The sequence below is a fragment of the Globicephala melas genome, chromosome 18 (genome assembly GCF_963455315.2).
Source record: "Globicephala melas chromosome 18, mGloMel1.2, whole genome shotgun sequence".
Taxonomy (NCBI): Eukaryota; Metazoa; Chordata; class Mammalia; order Artiodactyla; family Delphinidae; genus Globicephala; species Globicephala melas.
Genome location: NC_083331.1, coordinates 49238414 through 49244413, shown reverse-complemented (window position 1 = coordinate 49244413; position 6000 = coordinate 49238414). Strand labels below are relative to the sequence as shown.

Genomic DNA, 6000 nt, shown 5'->3' with positions numbered 1-6000 from the left:
CACGTGCATACATCCTCTGCAAGTGTGCTTTTGTGTACTTTACAGTACTGTATAGAGTACAGTAGTACAGTATCTTTATTTCAAGCCCAGGATGTCATCTATGACGAGAAAAAAAGTAGCTACTACCCAGACATCACTGGATCATTTTTTCAAGAGGGTCGATAGAATTGAATCCAGCAAGGAGCCAGAACCTGTGCCATCAGCGTCAGGTGTGAGTGAAATTGCAGCTCGCCCTCCGTCTCCTGTTGCTGACGATCCTTCAGCTCTACCACCTCCCACCTCCTCTCCCTCCTCCAGTCAGTAACTCTTCTTGCCTGTTCCCTCGATGCCAGCCCCTGTATGCCCGCTGTTGTACTGTACTACTGTATTTTTCAATGTACTGTACTGTAAGATTAAAAATGTTTTATTTTTGTGTTTTATGTTATTTGTGTGAAAAGTATTATAAACCTATTATAGTACAGTACTATATAGCCGACTGTGTTAGTTGGGTACCTAGGCTAACTTTGTTGGACTTACAAACAAATTGGACTTAATGAATGCGCTCTCGGGACGGAACTCGTTCATATGTAGGGACTTACTGTATATAAAAATATTTGCAAAATTGACTAAATGTTCATCCAGTTCCTGTTAGGGCACACAGGAAGATTGCATTTCCCAGCCTCCCTTGCAATTAGGTTGGGACCTCATGATTGGGTTGTAGCCAGTGGAATCTGGGCAGAAGTGTCCTAACATACATCCAGTCTTTGTCATAAACCTTTCCTTGTCTTCCAAGCTCTCTCCCGTGTTGACTGCTGGAAACGAAGAAAACTGAGATAGGGAAACCATAAGATGGAGCCCTGGAATCACGATTGGAGGCAAACTCATAGTAACAGCCTGACTTGCACCAGACAGTGATGTGAACTAGAAACAAACTCTTGTGGTAAGCTTAGAGTGTTTGTTAACAACAGCAAGTGAGCATAAACTTGAATAACACAAGATATTTGTATGAAGATTTTTATTGTAGCATTTCCCCAAGCGGTGAAAAGTAAAATAAAGGGAGCAGTGACTGTCAATAAAGAAATGGTTGAATAAATTCATCATATCTATGTTACAGCATATCATATACCTGCCGTTATCAATATGTAGTAACAATACATTTGCTATTATCAACACATATTGTTGTTTCATAAAACTGAAAAATGCACTCAATATATATTTGAATTCTTAATGGAAAATTAAGGAAAGATGTTTACCATGTTGTAAGCATTGATGGAGAGGGTATCTGGAGAGGGAGAGGAAGAGCAGTTAAAAAAATTTTTTTCAAATCCATAATGCATTATAAGAAAATATGTATCATTGTTTTTAAGAAATACTTGATAAAAATGTTTGCTTTTTAATTATGCTTCTGAAAAGTTCTTATAGTTCTTTTTGTGGTACAATGTATCCTTATTTTAACAAATGGTATAGTGTGTCTCCAAATCAGGATAGACAAACCTGAAATACATCAAACATAGGCCTCGCTGTGCTATAGAAATCCTGACCGCAGCTGGGTCTGATATTTTGGCTGGTATCACTGCAAGAAACTTCATTTCTTCCACTTACCTTTGTTTCCTCTTCTGAGCCTTCCTGTTGGGAATTTAAGTCCTCTTCACACCCTGTCAGCATTTCTGCAGATCTCCTGTGTGAATCCACTTTCTTTCTTGGTCCTCTGCTCGGTAGCATACTGTCGTGAGGAGTGCGGGTCCAATGCCTACTGCTGTCCACCCATGTACTCAAGTCCCACCAGCTTGAAGAGTTAGCCAACTGGTCATTCATCCTTACCAGCTGCCCATAGACTACTGTATTACCCACCCTCTGCATAGTAGCACATTAAAGATTTAGGATTAGGAGAAGACAAAGTCCCCTTTCTATCCCTTTCTCTGTCCTTTGGGGTACCAACTTCATTGTATCCCCAGAAATCAAAGTAGAAACCTGCCCACCCAATCTGGGTCAAAAGCGCACACTTGCCTTCGCAGACTGTGCTTATGGTCTTTCCATCTCCCACTCACCCCAGTTTAACACCCTCCATCTTCCGCCCCCTCCTCATTTGCAGTGTTGCAAAGAGGCCCAAAGAAAGCCCTTGGCTCAGACACTGGGTGATGGATTTGATTAGAATAAATTTAAATTGCATGTTTAAATTTATCTTTTGAATTTGAAAGGCAAGTTTTTCTCATAATATAGTTTTACACTGTTTTCACTGAAGATGTCTATTTTGCTTATTATGAGTTTAATGAGCTTCACCTGGCTGGCCTGGGAATTAACCACTGTTTGTAACAACATTTCTGTGGGAAAATGTGTTTCAAGTTTCAAACACTTGACTTAAATGTAAACTTTTGGAAAATACTTGATTCTCAAGTTGGAAAATGTATTAATGAGCATTTAGTTTCTAAAAAGAAATAGATTATCCCCAAGCTCATCAAGCAAAACCCAAATATTTTCAGATATTCTGCTACCAAGACAGGTTAACATACATATCAGATTTATGTGGAAAGAAGGCAAGATAGTCACATTAAATTAAAGGCGTTGAAATTTCCATCATGCTGGTGCTTCGTTTTTAAAAGTACTTAAGCAGAATTATCTTTTCAAATAAGTTTTTTCAAATATTTATTTACTTATTCATTTATTTATTTATTTTTTATTATTAAATTTTTGGCTGCATTGGGTCTTTGTTGCTGCGTGCGGGCTTTCTCTAGTTGCAGGGAGTGGGGGCTACTCTTTGTTGTGGTGCCTGGGCTTCTCATTGCGGTGGCTTTTCTTGTTGCGGAGCACGGGCTCTAGGTGTGCAAGCTTCAGTAGTTGTGGCACGCGGGCTTAGCTGCTCCCCAGCATGTGGGATCTTCCCGGACCAGGGATCGAAGCCATGTCCCCTGCCTTGGCAGGCAGATTCTTAACCACTGCGCCACCAGGGAAGTCCCTCAAATAATTAAAAAAATTTATTTTGTACTTTAGATTTTAAAAAATAAACTTTGTTTCTTTCAAGTTTAGATTTATAGAAAAATTGCAAAGATAGTACAGAAAGTTCCCATATACCCCACACTATTTCCCCTGTTAACATCTTATGATACATTTGTTATAATTGATGAACCACTATTGATACATTAGGTTTCCTCGGTTTATACCTAATATATTTTTCTGTTCCAGGATCCCATCTAGGACATGATATTACATTTAGTCATCATGTCTCCTTGAGCTTCTCTTGTCTGTGACAGTTTCTCAGACTTTCCTTAGTTTTGTTGACCTTGGCAGTTTTGAGGAGTACTCAAACTGGTCAGGTATGTTGTAGGATGTGCCTCAATTGGGATCTGTCTGATGTTTTTCTGAACTGGAGTTACGGGTATCACAGATAGAAAGTGCATTTTCCTCACTTCATATCAAGGGTACCTACTAGCAACATGATTTATGAGTGTTCATGAGGATGTTGATAACCTGGCTGAAGTAATGACTGTTTCTCCACTGTAAAGTTACTTGTCCACCTGCTTTTTTCCATACTTTACTCTTGGAAGGAAGTCACTACCTGCAGGCTATACTTAAGGAATGTGGAGTTATGTTCCCCTTCTTTTATGGTGAAGTATCTACATATTTTATTTGGAATTCTGGGAGAGAGATTCATCTCTTCTCCCCATTATTAACGTACTCATTCATTTATCTATAACAGTACAAACTCATGGATATTTATTTTATACTTGGGGTTACAATTGAATACACTTTTTCCTCAAGTCATTCCAACTTTGACTCTTGGGAGCTCTTTCATTTGGCTGCTGTGCCCCTTTGACACAGCCCCGCCAACTTTAAAAAAATTTTTGAGCACTGCTTTCTGACACTTATCACTACAAGATGCTCCAGGCTCACCTTGTGTATTTGAATCAGTCATTTCTCCCAAAGAACCCTCATTCTTTTTATTAGACAGTGGTACTAGAAACCAAGGTCTGGGTGCTAGATAGGTTATGTATTGTAGATTTTGAGATCATTAAAACTTAGAAGTCTTTCATGATATTTGTACATCAAATCATTGTGCTGTACACTTAAACTTATGTAGTACTGCATGTCAGTTATAGCTCAATAAAACAAAGAAAAAAAACTTAAAAAATTAAAAAAAAACCCTTAGAAGTCTGATGCACAACATGGTGACTATAGTTAACAATATTGTACTATATATTTGAAAGTTGCTAAGACAGTAGATCTTAAAAGCTGTCACCACAAGAAAAAAAATGTAACTATGTGAGGTGATGGATGTTAACTTATTATGGTAATCATTCCCCAGTATATACATATATCAAATCATTATGTTGTGCACATTAAATTAATACAATGTTATATACCAATTATATCTCAGTAAAACTGGGGGGAAATTTAGAAATCTGAAAGGAGTTCTCCTGCTGAGATAGGTCCGACCACAAAGTCCAGCTCGCGTTTTAGGATTGGTGAAAATGTTGACCTGAACTCAGCTAATGTTATTATCCCTTCAGTTTACAATTTGAACCAGCTAACAACAAACAGGCCAAGATAATACATATGAGATCATGGATGCAAGAGAGTGCATGTGTCTTCCCAGTGAGATGGGCTAAATAAGATAGTTGGTATGGTGGCTAGAGAGGGCTCCAGGCTCCTTCTGTGTAGTTGACCAGCCATTCTCAACGCATGGCTTCCACCTTGTGAAAAACAGGGCTACTCCAATTTCTATCATCATGCCTACATACCAGTCAGCTGAAGAGAGGGAGGGAGACGGAAGGGCATACTTCTCCGTATAAACTCACGTCCTGAGTGTTACACACCTCATTCTACTCACATCCCATTGGAAGAACCTATTCATGTAGCCACTTCTAACTGCCAAGGAGACTAGAAAATGTCTAGCGGGGTAGCTGTGTGCCCAGTTAAAAGTTCTATTGCTATGCTACAGGGAGAAAAGGGATTCTAAGGAAAGCCAGGCGTCATTGCTAGTCTTCCTTCTTGTCCACCAGCTACAGGCATCCTTCCTTCCACTTGCAGAACATGTTTATCCTTCCCAAGGGAAGACAATCCCAAAGTCCCACCATTCTGCATCCAGCCACAAACAGAACCTCTCTTCCAAAGGGAAGTTCCCTCCATCTCTGCACGTAAACCTAGCCTGAGCTTCTCTGTCTTGTAGAATTTTGCCAAAAGTGGCAAGAAGGAGCCAACACATCAGTGTTCTGCCATTTTTTCTAGTTAGTTCCTCTAGTGCAGTGATTCTTACCTGGGGGCAGTCTAGCTTCTATAAAGGGCATGAGGGAATGTATGAGGAAGTTCTTGATTGTTATATTGCCTGGGGCTAGTAGATAAGATCATTGAATCATACTGCTGGCATTTTATGGGTGGGGAGCTGTACATCCTACGATGCCTAGGGTATTCTTGACCAACAAAAAGTTATTCTACCCCAAATGCCAAGAGGACCTATGTTAAGAAGCCCTACCTTAGAGCTATAGGCTCTATAAGCACGTGGTCTACAACTTCAGTATCATATGGTGATAGTTTTATCAGATGTTTTGCCATAGCATGAGTCACCACCGTTCCCATCCACAGTATCCTCACCACCTGTTGCCTGACTGCCAGTGCCTCCTGTTACACGTTTTATTCCAGTAGCATCTCACTTTTAGGTACAAATTATGTGTTAGGTTATCAGCTGCTGTGGTAGTAATCCCAAAATGACGATGGTTTAAATTAGACAGAATTATTTATCATGTCCAAGCTGTTTGTTCTTCTTGAAGACATCAAGGACATACACTTCTATCTTATAACTCTACTATTCTTACTGAACAGCTTCTTCAACAAGTTCAGGGTGGTTGTACCAACTCCTGGCTTCACACACAAACTCCACTAGAAGGGATGCTTTAAGGGCACGATCCAGAAGTTGCCCTCATCTGGCAACAACCCATATGACTGTGGACAAGAGAACAGATAAATAAAGAGTGGTATGTTTTCACAATGGAATATTGTACTGAGAGAAAATTAATGAGCAAAAAGTAT

The 6000-nt window shown here is 39.6% G+C and overlaps 1 protein-coding gene across 1 annotated transcript in view; it reads left to right on the top strand.

The window, feature by feature from the left end:
• Window positions 1-800: 800 nt before the first annotated feature.
• The window catches only part of TBC1D4 (TBC1 domain family member 4), a 247335-nt gene continuing 242135 nt past the window's right edge, over window positions 801-6000 (top strand). The window contains exon 1 of the mRNA XM_060288241.1: window positions 801-919. The gene's annotated coding sequence lies outside the window, so the exon portion shown is untranslated. The remainder of the gene's footprint in view (window positions 920-6000) is intronic.